The 14,017-nt window shown below is 41.3% G+C and overlaps 1 protein-coding gene across 1 annotated transcript in view; it reads right to left on the bottom strand.

Annotated features, from left to right (window-relative positions):
- The window catches only part of pkig (protein kinase (cAMP-dependent, catalytic) inhibitor gamma), a 116,785-nt gene extending 109,582 nt beyond the window's left edge, over nt 1–7,203 (bottom strand). The window contains exon 1 of the mRNA XM_028812081.2: nt 7,105–7,203. The gene's annotated coding sequence lies outside the window, so the exon portion shown is untranslated. The remainder of the gene's footprint in view (nt 1–7,104) is intronic.
- Nucleotides 7,204–14,017: the final 6,814 nt, after the last annotated feature.

Consider the following 14,017-nt stretch of genomic DNA (forward strand, 5'->3'; position numbering starts at 1 on the left):
GTAACAATTTTTAAACATTAAAAATGGTGTAATTTTGACATACATAACACACAATAGCTTGCCAAAGTCCTGTCAAACAAAATTGTCAAAGATGTCTAAAAAGATCTAGCACTAAAGTTTATTAAAAAGTGCCCCCGGGGTGGACCACACCCTCCACCCCCTCCTAGCTACACCATTACTGTCATATCCTGCTAGGTAGCCTACTAGAATTTAAACATTTTTGAAGGCCCAAGAACCAATTTCATATGCAAAAAGCCCTTCCCTGAATTAAATAATTCCTTAATCAAGAAATGGTTTCTATGAGGAACCACACAAGCCAGTAAAATACCAGTAAAGAACCGGTATTTTAAAGAGCGTTGTGCCAATTTTTAGCCCAACTCATTTCTTAAACAGAAAGAACATGCTTTTTTGGATTTTTTTTTTATATAAATGTATAAAGCTTTCAGTATCTTCCTAACTGCAATGTGGTTGGTGTATGAAGGGAGAGAGAGAGATTGGGAGTGTGCACTGATACAGCATGTCGCCGCACCCACCACATAATGAACCTCCTCAGGATCCCAAATTAGTACCAGTAGTCGCGCAACACCTCGGCACCACACCAGTTTGAATAGAATGGAACAGTAGGAGGTTAATGACGGTGGCTGGAGTGCCAACCCTGCCACCAAACCCCAAGTTTTCCCTGCAGGTTGGAGAACCTGATTGCAGGGCTACATGCAGGTTAACATCATACCCAGGACGGAGCAGTTCCAGTTTAAGGGCCTTGCTCAGGGGCCCAACAGCGGCGTTTACGGGACTTAAACTAGCAACCTAAAATTGCAGGCACAGATCCCTAGCCTCAGAGCCACCGCTCCACCTATATGTGAATACATGAAAATGTGTCAACATTAGACTTTAATCTTTAACCTCACAGCTTTGGGGACTTGGCTTCAAATCCGAGTGGGGCTGTAGTGTCTCTGGCTCTGCATGGGATTTCTCCCAATCCCAAAAAACAAGATTGCAAGACTGATTCACGACTTCACATTGGCAGTGTGTTTAAACAAACTGTGAGCCCTAAAGGCTTATTTCCTTTGTGATTTCTATCAATTGAGCTTATGTATCCCAGTGCTTTATGCTTATGTTCGCTCAAATTAATTCTGTAGAATTTTCACTTTTGCAATCTTTAAAAAGTAGATAAAACTTTACATTTATATTTTCCAGCCTATGAATGCAGGGTGGCATGGTCAACCAGTGGCCCTCAATGTTCCCCCTGTGGAGTCTGCATATTCTCCTTGTGTCCATATTGGTTTCCTCTTACACTCCAAAGACATGCAGATTATGTGGAGTGGCAATACTATATTGGCCCCTGATATGTGTGTGTTTGTGTGCAATATCACCCTGTGATGGACTGGCACCCTGTCCAGGAATTGCTCCTCCATGACCCTGGTCTGGATAAGCAGGGTTAGAAAATGGATGGACAGAAGGACAGAGGTTTCTATAGTAATATTCCATCCTCTGGTTTCTCTCTATTACTCTATTTATAAGACTGACAAAGCAAATTATTAGGAATGCCTGCACACCTGCTTATCCATACCATTATCTACTCAACCAATCATGAATCGGCAACACAACGCATATGATCCTGCAGATACAGATCAGGAGCTTTAGTTAATGTTCACATCAAACACCAGAATGTGGGGTCAAATGGAACTGGAGCACTTCTGACTGTGGCAGGATTATTGGTGCCAGACGAGCTGGTTTGAGTATTTCTTTAACTGTTGATCTCCTGGGATTCTTACACACCATAGTCTCCAGAGTTTACTAAGAATGGTGTGAGCGAGAGTTCTGCTGATGGAAATGCCACATTGATGAGAGGTCAAATGAGAATAGCCAGCCTGGTTTGAGCCAACAGAAAGGCTATGGTAACTCAGAGAACCATTCTGGACAACTGTGGTGAGCAGAAATAAGAATGCACAAGACACCGGACTTTGTAGGCAAATCGGTTACAACAGCAGGAGACCATGTCAGATTCCACTCCTGTCTAGCAAAAACAAAAAGCCTAAGCTGCAGTGGGCACAGGCTCACGGGGAAAAACACATGGCCTGGCCTGATGAATCTCGAGTTCTGTTGAAGGCACACAAAGGGCAGAGTCAGAATTTGGTGCCAACAACATGAATCCATGCTCTCAGGCTGGTGGTAGTGATGTAATGTTGTGGGGAATGTTTTCTTGGCACTGTTTGGCCCCAATAATACCAACACTTGAATGCCACGGACTATTTGAGTCTTGCTGCCAACCATGTGCATCCCTTTCTAGCCACAATTTAGCCATTTTCCAATGGCTATTTCTAGCATGATAGTGCACCATGTCAGAAAGCAAAAGTCATTGCAGGCTGCTTTTATCAACTTGACGACGAGTTCAGTGTTCTTCAGTGGCCTTACCAGACACCAGGGGCCTCATGTATAAATGGTGCGTACGCACAGATATGTTGCGTAAGAATGTTTCCACATTCAAACAGCGATGTATAAAACCTAAACTTGGCATAAAGCCACGCACATTTCCACAGTAGCTCAGACCCTGGCGTACGGAAGTTCTGCGCTTGGTTTTGCAGACTGGCGGCACCCAGCATCAAAGCAGTGCTATTGTTCCTGTGTGGTTACCCTTTCTTTTTTAGATCCACATCCCTGATGCGGCTTTATAAATACACTGAAATTAACTGCATATTGTTTATTAGTTTAATACATCTGATTGTAATTAACCTGTAACAATATAATGGTCCACAGAATGGTCAAACTATTCTAAATACCATAGCTGCTTTAGAGTTGTTACTCTCACTGCACCTTCTTTTTCTTCTTTCAACTGCTCCCGTTAGGGGTTGCCACAGCAGATCATCTTTTTCCATATTACTCTCACTGCACCACTCGGAGTATTTATATCACTGTATCTGAGTGTGGAATCACAGATCTACAGCAGCTGATCAGAAAGAGAATTATCGGTATACAGCATCTAGTACACGCTGCCTCAGCCATGCTGTCTATTCAACGGCTCTCATACGACAAACGCTTCAGAGCCTTTCCTGTACATTTAAATAATCTATATTGTTACTAATTAAACATGTGAGGACACGGTGCCTCAGCGCTAGCGAGGTGCTGGCGCTCCGTTCACGGATTGTTCCTGCCTTGCGCTGTATTCTTGCTGGTGCTGGAAGGATAGATGGATAGAATAACTGAACACATACTACGAAGATATTTCAATGTTCCTTAAAAGTTTTGAAGAATCTGTGTCCTAAGCTTACAGATGGCTTAACGTCTATTACAGAGCTGATTGTGTGGCGATTGGGTATTTGGAGAAAGAAAAGTAAGGACAGGAATTGGGGGTTAGTACGTTTGAAAAAGACAGTACTGCTACTATAAAGTATTTCATCGAAGGTTGCGCATGGCGCAGCAAGCATCTTGAGCGAAACATGAACAATCACTGAGCCACCGAGTTCCCATGTTTAATAACATGCTTTAACTCCTATCATCATGAAATATCATGTATAACGTATACATCTCAGTATTTTAATTATTCAGAGAGCTGTAATATTACGAATGTAATGGATTTTGTGTCCTGCCGGAGGAAGAGAAAGCCTGGAAGCACATTGTGATTCACACACATGGAGCACATAGAAGATCAAATACAAAACAAAGCATTTAATGTGCTACTTTAGTTACGATGGGATTTGAGAAACTAAACATTAAACGATTTTAGGATTATGTTTATGATGTTCTACTTTAACAAAATAAACTACGTGATTAAAGTGTAAATTTCGAGATTAAAATTGACATTTCTTGCTTTTTTCCCCACTGTGTGCCTATTTTTTCTTTTCTCTGTACCCTAATAAGCTATCATATGACACTCAGACAGTGGGCTACGACTCTCATTTTCACGGCGACTTTGATATCTGACAACTTCTTTTTTATTTCGGGCACTGTGCAACTTTGTGAACTTCAGCTTTCGAGTTTCTCCGACACTCTATGTCACTCGATCAACTTCCTTTTGTTGATTATATCACTGTTTAAACCAACAAATAGTACGTTTTTCTTTGCCTCCACTTGATATTTACTGAAATCCTTCTATTTTTCCCTCGTGCTTTTGCCATTGTCTTTTCACAGAAGGCTGAGCTTAAGGGCTATTTATATTGATTTGCATATTCGAAGAGGCGTAATTCTGGGAGGAGTTGGGGCGTGATAGCAGGCGTGTGCACATGCGGTACTTTTCACGCTGACCATGATTTATGGAGTGGAAGAACATGGAAGTTGGCGTTCACACAGATTTATGCATCTGGATTTTTTTGTGCGTAAGCACATTTCCGCTTTTGTCCGTACGCCATGTTATAGTGCAAATTCTACGCATGGTATTATGCATGAGGCCCCAGATCTGAATCCAATAGAACTTGTCCAGGATGTGGAAGAACAGGAGATTCACGAATATGCAGGTAACAAATCTGCAGAAATTGTGTGATGCAATCATGTCAGCATTAACCAGAATAATTTATAATAATAATTCTTTACATTTATGTAGAGCTTTTCTCACTAATAAGTGACGAGCCAACACTATTATGCAGCATCCGGAACAGATGATGTGATGGTAGCCATTTTGCGGCAGTACACTAACCACACATTACCTCTTAGGTAGTGAAGAGCTAAGAGAGATGTAGTTAACCAATAAGAGACAGCAAATGATTAGGGGCCCAGAATGACTAGGCCATGGTTTGCAATTTAGCCAGGACCTTGGGGTTTACCCTACTCTTTACAAAGGATGCCCAGGGATCTTTTATAACGACAGACAGTCAGGACCTTGATTTTACATCTCATCTAAAGGATGGTGCCATTTTTACAGCACAGGGCCCCTTTCACTGAACAGGTTTTGCTACCATTCTTTATTCATCGCTGTGTTCTTGGGCAGCACCAGTGCAAAGCTTGCTCAGGAATGGCAGCAGGCAGGTGTGAGTGAGGTGAAGTGATTTGGAGGATAGCCTGGTGGATGTCAAGAAGGGCAACAAAGAAGCCAACAAAAACATCAGGGACAGACTGATATTCTGCAAAAGGTACAGGGATTGGACTGCTGAGGACTGCTGGAGGAAAGTCATTTTCCCTTGCCGATTGTTTGGGGGCATTTGGAAAAAAGCAAAGGTGGGCGGTGCTACCATCAGTCCTGTGTCATGCCAACAGTAAAGCATCCTGAGACCACTCAGGTGTGGGGTTGCTTCTCAGCCCAGGGAGTGCAGGGCTCACTCACAATTTTGCCTAAGAACACAGCCATGAATAAAGAATGGGACCAAATCATCCTCCAAGATCAACTTCTCCCAACCATCCAAGAACTGTTTGGTGACCAGCAATGAACAATCCAGCATGATGATAAGGCAAAAGTGATAACTAAGTGGCTCAGGGAACAAAACATCCAAATTTTGGGGTCTATGGCCAGGAAACTCCCCAGACTCCTTAATCTCATTGAGAACTTGTGGTCAATCCTCAAGTGGACAAACAAAATTCCACAAATTCTGACAAACTCTAAGCATTGATTCTGCAAGAATGGGCTGCCATCAGTCAGAATTTGGCCCAGAAGTTGATTGACAGCATGCCAGGGTGAATTGCAGAGGTCTTGACAAAGAAAGAAGGGCCAACACTGCAAATATTGACTATTTGCATAAACTTAATGTAACTGTCGATAAAACCCTTTGAAACTTATGAAATGCTTGTAATTCTACTTCAGTATAACATAGAAACATATGACAAAAAGATCTAAAAACACTGAAGCTGCAGACTTTGTGAAAGCCAACACTTGGGTCATTCTCAAAACTTTTGGCCACGACTGTACTGGAGCATCCAGCCCACACAGAAAGTGCCCTCTGCTGGCCGTGCCAACACCTCTTCCAGCAGGATCTCAAATCTCAAAGGATTTTGTGGAATCCATGTCACAATGAATCAAGGGCGGTTAGAGAGCAAAAGGAGGCCACCTACCCCGTATTAATATGGTGGTCCTAAGAATTTAATCAGTGAATGCTGATGCACTGTGGGCCTGCCTTTTGAGAAGAGCGCTATATAAGATAAACTTGGATAAAACTGAGCTAATCCATGCGTCAGTGTTACAGCAGGTGGCTGTCCCTCCAGAGTTTGGTCCCACCAAGAAGGTTGTTTGCTCCTTACACTGTCAAACTTTGCTTGGCATTCTATCCATGGTTGAAATTTTCCATTTGCCCCAAGCTGCCCTCCATGCTATAAACCAAAACAATTGTCCAGAGATGGTTTAAACATACTTTCTCTGCGTGCTCCCTTGTCTTGTATGGGATGGCTCTTTCATTTAAAGAATGAAAAACTAAATGAATATTTAGGCAGTTACGGGAGTGTGCGACTGGCGTCCCGTCCTGGAAGTGAGACGCTTTACTCATAATGCAACCCCTGAATAGGCACGCCATGATATTGGGGAAAAAATAACCGTTTTACCATTCACTGTCCAAGAAAATATTTCAAAATGTTAATTACAGCAAAATAAGTGGCGTGCTAACGTTACAGGTCAACAAGGCTCAAAGGCGGCTTCAAGCATCTGTAACAAATAAAGAGTACATGCAGTTATATAAGATCTTCGTTAAAATGCAATCATCTTTTCCTTTAAAGAACGAGAGTACGTACTTGTTTTCTGTTTGAAATGTCTTTCATCACATGTAACAAAGTTTATAATTTCCTGTTAAGTTAAAAGCATTTGGGGGACACCGCAAAACTGCGATGTTTTAATAAAGTGAAACGGATTTAAAGATTTGGAGACAGCGCGCGCCAAACATATAAATTAAAAATTTAAAAAATGTCATCACCAATCGAACTTAAACTAGATTTTAAAAGGGCAAATTATGGTTATTTGAAGTTGTGCGGACACTGCAGCAGGACGCGCCCCCACAACCAACACCCGCCCGGGGGGTTAGCATTCGCCGGCCCTAACTGCTCAGACAGGCGGAGTCCGCTCTCAGAGTAGCTGGGATCGGTTCGCTCCTCCGGCACGGCTGGAGGAAAAGTTCTGTTGAATTTTAAGGCCAAACACTGCAACCCAACTCCTCATCCGGCGGTTACAACACCATAAAAAGAATTTTGCCTCACCTGAAATCCACGACGCTTCCAAAGCTCCCGGACTGGAGTTGAGGAAGAGAAACAAGGAAAAAGCTGTGCTACCGCCAATGAACATAAGGTGGCGACAAACACAGGGTGGCGGTAACAGCAGACGTCGAGTCCAGTCAAGGAGCTTACCATTGTCATTTCAAACGTATACGTGCATCTCAATAAATTAGAATATCATCAAAAAGTTCATTTATTTCAGTAATTCAATTCAAAAAGTGAAACTCATATATTATATACATTCATTACACACAGAGTGATATATTTCAAGCGTTTACTTCTTTTCATTTTGCTGATTATGGCTTACAGGTAATGAAAACTCAAAATTCATTATCTCAGAAAACTAGAATATTACATACGACCAATAAAAAAAAGATCTTTAATACAGAAATGTTGGCCTACAATGAAAAGTATGTGCATGTATGCACTCAATACTTGGTTGGGGCTCCTTTTGCATGAATTACTGCATCAATGTGGCATGGCATGGAGGCGATCAGCCTGTGGTACTGCTGAGGTGTTATGGAAGCCCAGGATACTTTGATAGTGGCCTTCAGCTCGTCAGCATTTTTGGCTCTGGTGTCTCTCATCTTCCTCTTGATAGATTCTCTATGGAGTTTAAGTCAGGCGAGTTTGCTGGCCAGACAAGCACAGTGATACCATGGTCATTAAACCAGGTGTTGGTACTGTTGGCAGTGTGGGCAGGTGCCAAATACTGCTGGAAAATGAAATCAGCATCTCCATAAAGCTTGTCAGCAGAGGAAAGCATGAAGTGCTCTACAATTTCCTAGTAGACTGCTGTGCTGACTTTGGACTTGATGAAACACAGTGGACCAAAACCAGCAGATGACAAGGCTCCCCAAATCATCACTGACTGTGGAAACTACACGCTGGACCTCAAGCAACTTGGATTCTGTGCTTCTCCACTCTTCCTCCAGACTCTGGGACCTTGATGTCCAAATGAGATGCAAAATTGACTTTCATCTGAAAAGAGGACTTTGGACCACTGAGCAACAGTCCAGACCATTTTCTCCTTAGCCCAGGTAAGACGCTTCTGATGTTGTCTCTGGTTCAGGAGTGGCTTGACACACAGAAAGCTGTGACAGTTGTAGCCCACGTCTGCGTGTGGTGGTTCCTGAAGCACTGACTCCTGCCACAGTCCACTCCTTGTGAGTCTCCCCCAAATTCTTGAATGGACTGTGCTTCACAATCCTCTCAAGGCTGCGGTTATCCCTGTTGATTGTGCACCTTTTTCTTCCACATTTTTTATTTCCATTAATATGTGTGGATACAGAAATCTGTGAACAGCCAGCTTTTTTAGCAATGACCTTTTGTGGTTTCACCTCCTTGTGGAGGGTCTCAGTGACTGTCTTCTGGACAACTGTCAAGTCAGTAGTCTGATTGAGTGGCCTACTGAACCAGACTGAGAGACCATTTAAAGACTCAGGACCCCTTTGCAGGTGTTTTGGGTTAATTAGCCGAGTGGAGTGGGACACCAGGAGTCTACAATATTGAACTTTTTCACAATATTCTAATTTTCTGAGATACTGAATTTTGGGTTTTCATTAGCTATAAGCCATAATCACCAAAATGAAAAGAAATAAACGCTTGAAATATATCACTCTGTGTGTAACGAATCTATATAATATATGAATTTCACTTTTTGAATTGAATTACTGAAAGAAATTTACTTTTCGATGATATTCTAATTTATTGAGATGCACTTGTACAGTTAGCATAGTTACATAGTGAAATGAAACAATGTCCCTCTAGGAACACAAGACTACAGAAACAGCTACACATTACAACATAAAGTACATGTGTGCCAGCTTGTACAAACATTGCAGGACAGTGCAAAGACAGACAGTGAGACAAACAAAAAGAGTGCAGCGCCAGCCAGCACACATTTATGATATCTAAAGGTACAAAATAAGTCTCAGGTTGTTTGAAAATGTGACAATATCTTAATAGAAGCAACAGATGTATACATGACACTAGAAGTAGGAAGAAAAGAACAGTTTAATAATAAATCTTTACATATATATATATATATATATATATATATATATATATATATATATATATATATATATATATATATATACTGTTTACTGTATAATGCAACGTCTGCCTGTCTGTACGTCTGTCCGCTTTCAAAAGAGAACTACTTAATGAATTTAGAGACGCAGTGGGCCAAGGGGGGCGGGGCCATCCTCACTCACGTGTCAGCATCGGAGCATACCTTATATCCGCTTAGCTAGTGAATGAGAGAACTACTTAACAGATTTAGATTGGGTTTTTTTCTAGAATTTGCTTGAACATTCCGGTTGATTTTGTGACTTCTCTCATCATGTTAAGTATCATAGTTTGCTTGTGGCACCGATTTATTTGCGTGGATCTGAGAGAGGGGCTGAGGGCCGAGGCGGGGCATCCTCACTCACGCGCCAGCCTCCGTTCAAGTCGGTCTACCTCTCGCCACGTGTCTGAGTGTACCTTGCCTCTGTTTAGCTAGCAATACCTGTTTGTTCAGCAGATGTTATCAACTACAGATTGTTAAAGAGTAAAGTTTGTCATTTTTGAGAGAGAGATCAGAGCTACTTGTATTTTAGAGGGTAGCTGCTGATTGGCAGAGATATCACGGCCATGTGCTTTTCTCCCCATGCAGGGGACGCTCTCCCTATCAGATACAATGCCAACATTTGACTTTGAAACATACCTACCTTCCACTTGGCCAGAATTACATTTTTTTAAAGTTTTTAATTAATTTTTAAAGTTTGTCCTGTTTCATTACTACATGGGCGGAGCCACAGGGGAGAGTTAGTATAATAATAAATATTAAGATATGATCTAGTTGAGTGGGATCAGTCGAGTCCCTTAGTGTTTAGGAGTCTTATGGCCTGAGGGAAGGAACTATTACACATTCTGGTAGTGAAGGCCTGAATACTTCAGTACCTTTTTCCAGATGGCAGGAGGGTGACCAGTTTATCTGAGGGGTGTGTCAGGACCTCCACAAAACTGGTGGCTTTGTTGATACAGCTATGGAATTTTTAGTTAACATATAAAATATATACTCGCATATAAGTTGGGTCTTGAAACCCAAAAAATCGATCATAAAATCAGACCCGACTTATACGGCCATTCAAAAATACAAAACTTAATTTTTTTTTTTTTTACATCTTCTTGCATCCTCCAATCACACACCAGTTTCTCAGACACATCGAATTTTGTTGCAGCAGCGCAGTTGCCAAATTTCTTTTACCACTTCAACGACTTTTAATTTAAAACCAGCTTCATATTTTCTTCTGATCAAATGCTCCATTGTTGATAAGGGTTAGGGTTAGGATAAGGGATACTCTTACAATAAAGATGTATGAGGGTGTGAGATACAAAAAACACAAAACAGTGCAAACCTTGCTTTGGAAAAGTTTGGGTATTACCGTGTGGTCACATAGGTACAATACATAGAAAAAAAATGGCCGTGTGCTCTGTGGTTACTCTCTCAGGTGGGCATTAGCATATCATAATCTCTTGGACCAACAGCGTGAGTTTTCCGCATTCGACTTATATGACTGACATTATAAAATACTGGAAATTATATGGTAAAATCAATCCCCGACTTATACACGGGAGAACTTAAACGCGACTATATACAGTAATCTTTAAAAATTACAAGTACCTACTTAAATGAAGTTGTAACAATTAATTATTAAGACATAAGGAAAAGGACTGAAGGTAACTAAAGGCTAACTAAACGTGGCTTAAAGCTTGAGCACGTGAGGTCTGCCTCATCATAGGTTAAAATGAGGTAAATGAGTAATGAACATCCCCCTAGAAAATGAGGATAAACTAATGGGAAAGCCAAAAGACCCCTCCTATGAAGTGGCATTAAGTCAAAAGAAAAGTCCACAGGATTCTCCTTTCAATGAGGTGTCATTCAGGTAAATGGGAGAGTGTATAGGAGTCTGAAGAAATTGGTGGCAGCAGATGATTGGATGAAATAGAACAGCTATGCATATTAAGAGTCAGATGATGTGATGTATTAGATGAGGTACTAGTAGAAGAAAAGCATTAAAGCAAGTGAAATGTAGAATTAATTGCTCACTCCATAGATCGAGGCACGTGTGCATATCTAAGTGCAAATAAATAACTGTTCTGCATTCTCATCTGGTCTGTGTGAATGACTTCTTTCAAAACTGAGGAATTTTTTTTTTCCATGGCATGTCCGTGATGAAGGTAATAGAGATTCCAATGATCTTCTCAGCTGGTTCTCACTATTCACTGCAGGGTCTTGCGATCCAAAACAGTGCAATTCCCAAACCAGACGGTGATGCATCTGCTCAGGATGCTCTCAATAGTCCCTCTGTAAAAGGTGGTGAACATGGGTGATGGGAGATGGCGTTCCTCAGCCTTTCCAGGAAGTAAAGATGGTACTGGGCATTCTTGGCTTTGGAGCTGGTGTTGAGGGACCAGGTGAGGTTCTCCGCCAGGTGAGCACCAAGGAATTTGACGCTCTTGCTGATCTTCATGCTTGTACAGTGGATAGTGGTCACTTCTAGCTCTTCTGAAGTCAAAAACTATCTCCTTTGTTTTGTCTACATTCAGAGACAGATTGTTGGCTTTGCACCAGTCTGTTAACTGCTATATCTCCCCTTGGCATTCTGGCTCGTCATTCTTGCTTTAGAGGCCCACCAGTCGTGTCGTCAGATGTAGTTTGAGTTGTGAATTGCTGCACAGTCATGAGTCAGTAATGTGAACAGCAGTGGACAAAGCACACAGCCCCGTGGAGCACCAGGGCTCAGTGTGGTGGTGCTGGAGATGCTGTTTCCAAACCTAACTGTCTGAGGTCTTCCAGTCAAGAATTCTAGGATCTGGTTACAGAGGGAGGTGTTCAGGCTGAGCAGAATTAGCTTACTCTGTTATAATCTACTATGTATTAAAGATTTCTGTTTTGTCAACATGCAGTTGAAGTCAGAAGTTTCCATAAACTTAGGATGAATTCTTTAAAACTCACTTTATACCCCTCCACAGATTTTGTACTAACAAACTATAAATTTGGCATATTTTTTAAGCATAAACTTTGTGCAGGGCAAAATAAATCTTTTCCAACAATGTTCACATTTCACTTTTTATTGAGTATATCACAACTCTATGTCGCAATGACACAATCATCGATCAAGGGGTTTGGGGAATTGGAGACCCCCGTGAAGCTGCTGGCACTCTGGTAAGGAAAGAGACACAGTGGACGAGCTTTGTCCCCCGATAACACCTGCACTGCAGTTCAAAAACAGATGCGCCACACAGTTTAAACTTCTGCACTACTGCCAGGGCCACCAGAAGGAGAGATGGGCTGAATGTATGCAGCAGTGGTTGCATCTGATTCAGTCCCCCTTGCGAACCCCCACCTGAAAAAATGTCAATCAAACCTCAAAATCAGTGACGTTTCATGATCAGGGCTTGCACAGAAGTCAGTACTGGACCTCACCCTTCTCTATGGATCACTGCAAGGTGCAAATTCCATTCTCTTTAAAAATGTTATTTTCCTTTATAAAAGCTTTGCCTGGAGAAAGGAACCCGTCAGAACTTGCATTTCTGCAGCTCATTCACAGGTGTCTGCAATGCTTGATTCTTTTCATATCATAGAACAGGAGCTAACTAATGAATGACCTACAAATGAGAGCACACTGCAAGACACCGATTGCACCACGTTAATGTCACAGAACGCACCTCACTCAGTTAAGGAGAATCTCAATGTAGCCTTCCTCTTTGTCGCACTCCCTGAAATGCCATCTTTCACCCCCTGAGATTGAGGGCACCCCAGATTGGGAACCCTGGGTATAAGGAAACAAATATTTTGATTTTCTCCAAAATAGTTCATCCATTCAAGAAGAGCATGGAAATGTAAATTAGCCTGACAGCAAACTCAAGGCAGAGGCATGGAAAAATAAAAATAAGTTTAGAAATAAGGAAGAATAAAATACAAAAAGACCATGGCAGACATTTACAATTTGGGAGATCTGCTGTAGGAAAAGCCTTATTGTGTGTTTCACTGCTGCACTGGTTAGCACTGCACTCTCAAATCTAAAAAGACATTATATTACAGCCAGGGGACAATTCGTGTGGAGTTTGTATGTTCTCCCTGTGTCTGTATAGATTTTTTTTGGGGTACATCAGTGTTAGATCCGCATCATAAAGACATGCATGTAAGGTTGATTGGAGACTCTGAACTGACCCTGTAAAAACAAACATGCACTGACATGGACTGGTATGCCATCCTACACCTAATGCTATAGTGCAGCACCCAGAGACCCAGAATTGGTTTAAGTAGGTAAGAGAATGGGTGGGTCTACTGTACTGTACATTTACATCCATCACGATAAAAAGATAAGTATGTGTCTGTGTAGTTTTGTTTTCATCCATTGTTACGTCTCTACTATTCCAACAGATGGTTCATCACAAACACTTGAAATTTTTTCATTTCAACAGATGGTGCATTACAAACATTATTCTAATTAATAATAATAATAATAATTACAGGTGATACCACCACTTGGAATATAACATATTACAAACATTATTATAATTAATAATAATAATAATAATAATAATAATAATAATAATAATAATTACAGGCAATCCCACCACTTGGAATATATCATATCCTAAGAAAGGTACCAAACAAACATGCACTGAAATGGGCTGGTATGCCATCCTACACCTAATGCTATAGCGCAGCACCCAGAGATCCAGAATTGGCTTAAGTAGGTAAGAGAATGGGTGGGTCTACTGTACTGTACATTTACATCCATCACGATAAAAAGATAAGTATGTGTCTGTGTAGTTTTGTTTGCATCCGTTGTTATGTCTCTACCATTCCAACAAATGGTTCATCACAAACACTTGA

Source organism: Erpetoichthys calabaricus, chromosome 10 (genome assembly GCF_900747795.2).
Source record: "Erpetoichthys calabaricus chromosome 10, fErpCal1.3, whole genome shotgun sequence".
Lineage (NCBI taxonomy): Eukaryota > Metazoa > Chordata > Cladistia > Polypteriformes > Polypteridae > Erpetoichthys > Erpetoichthys calabaricus.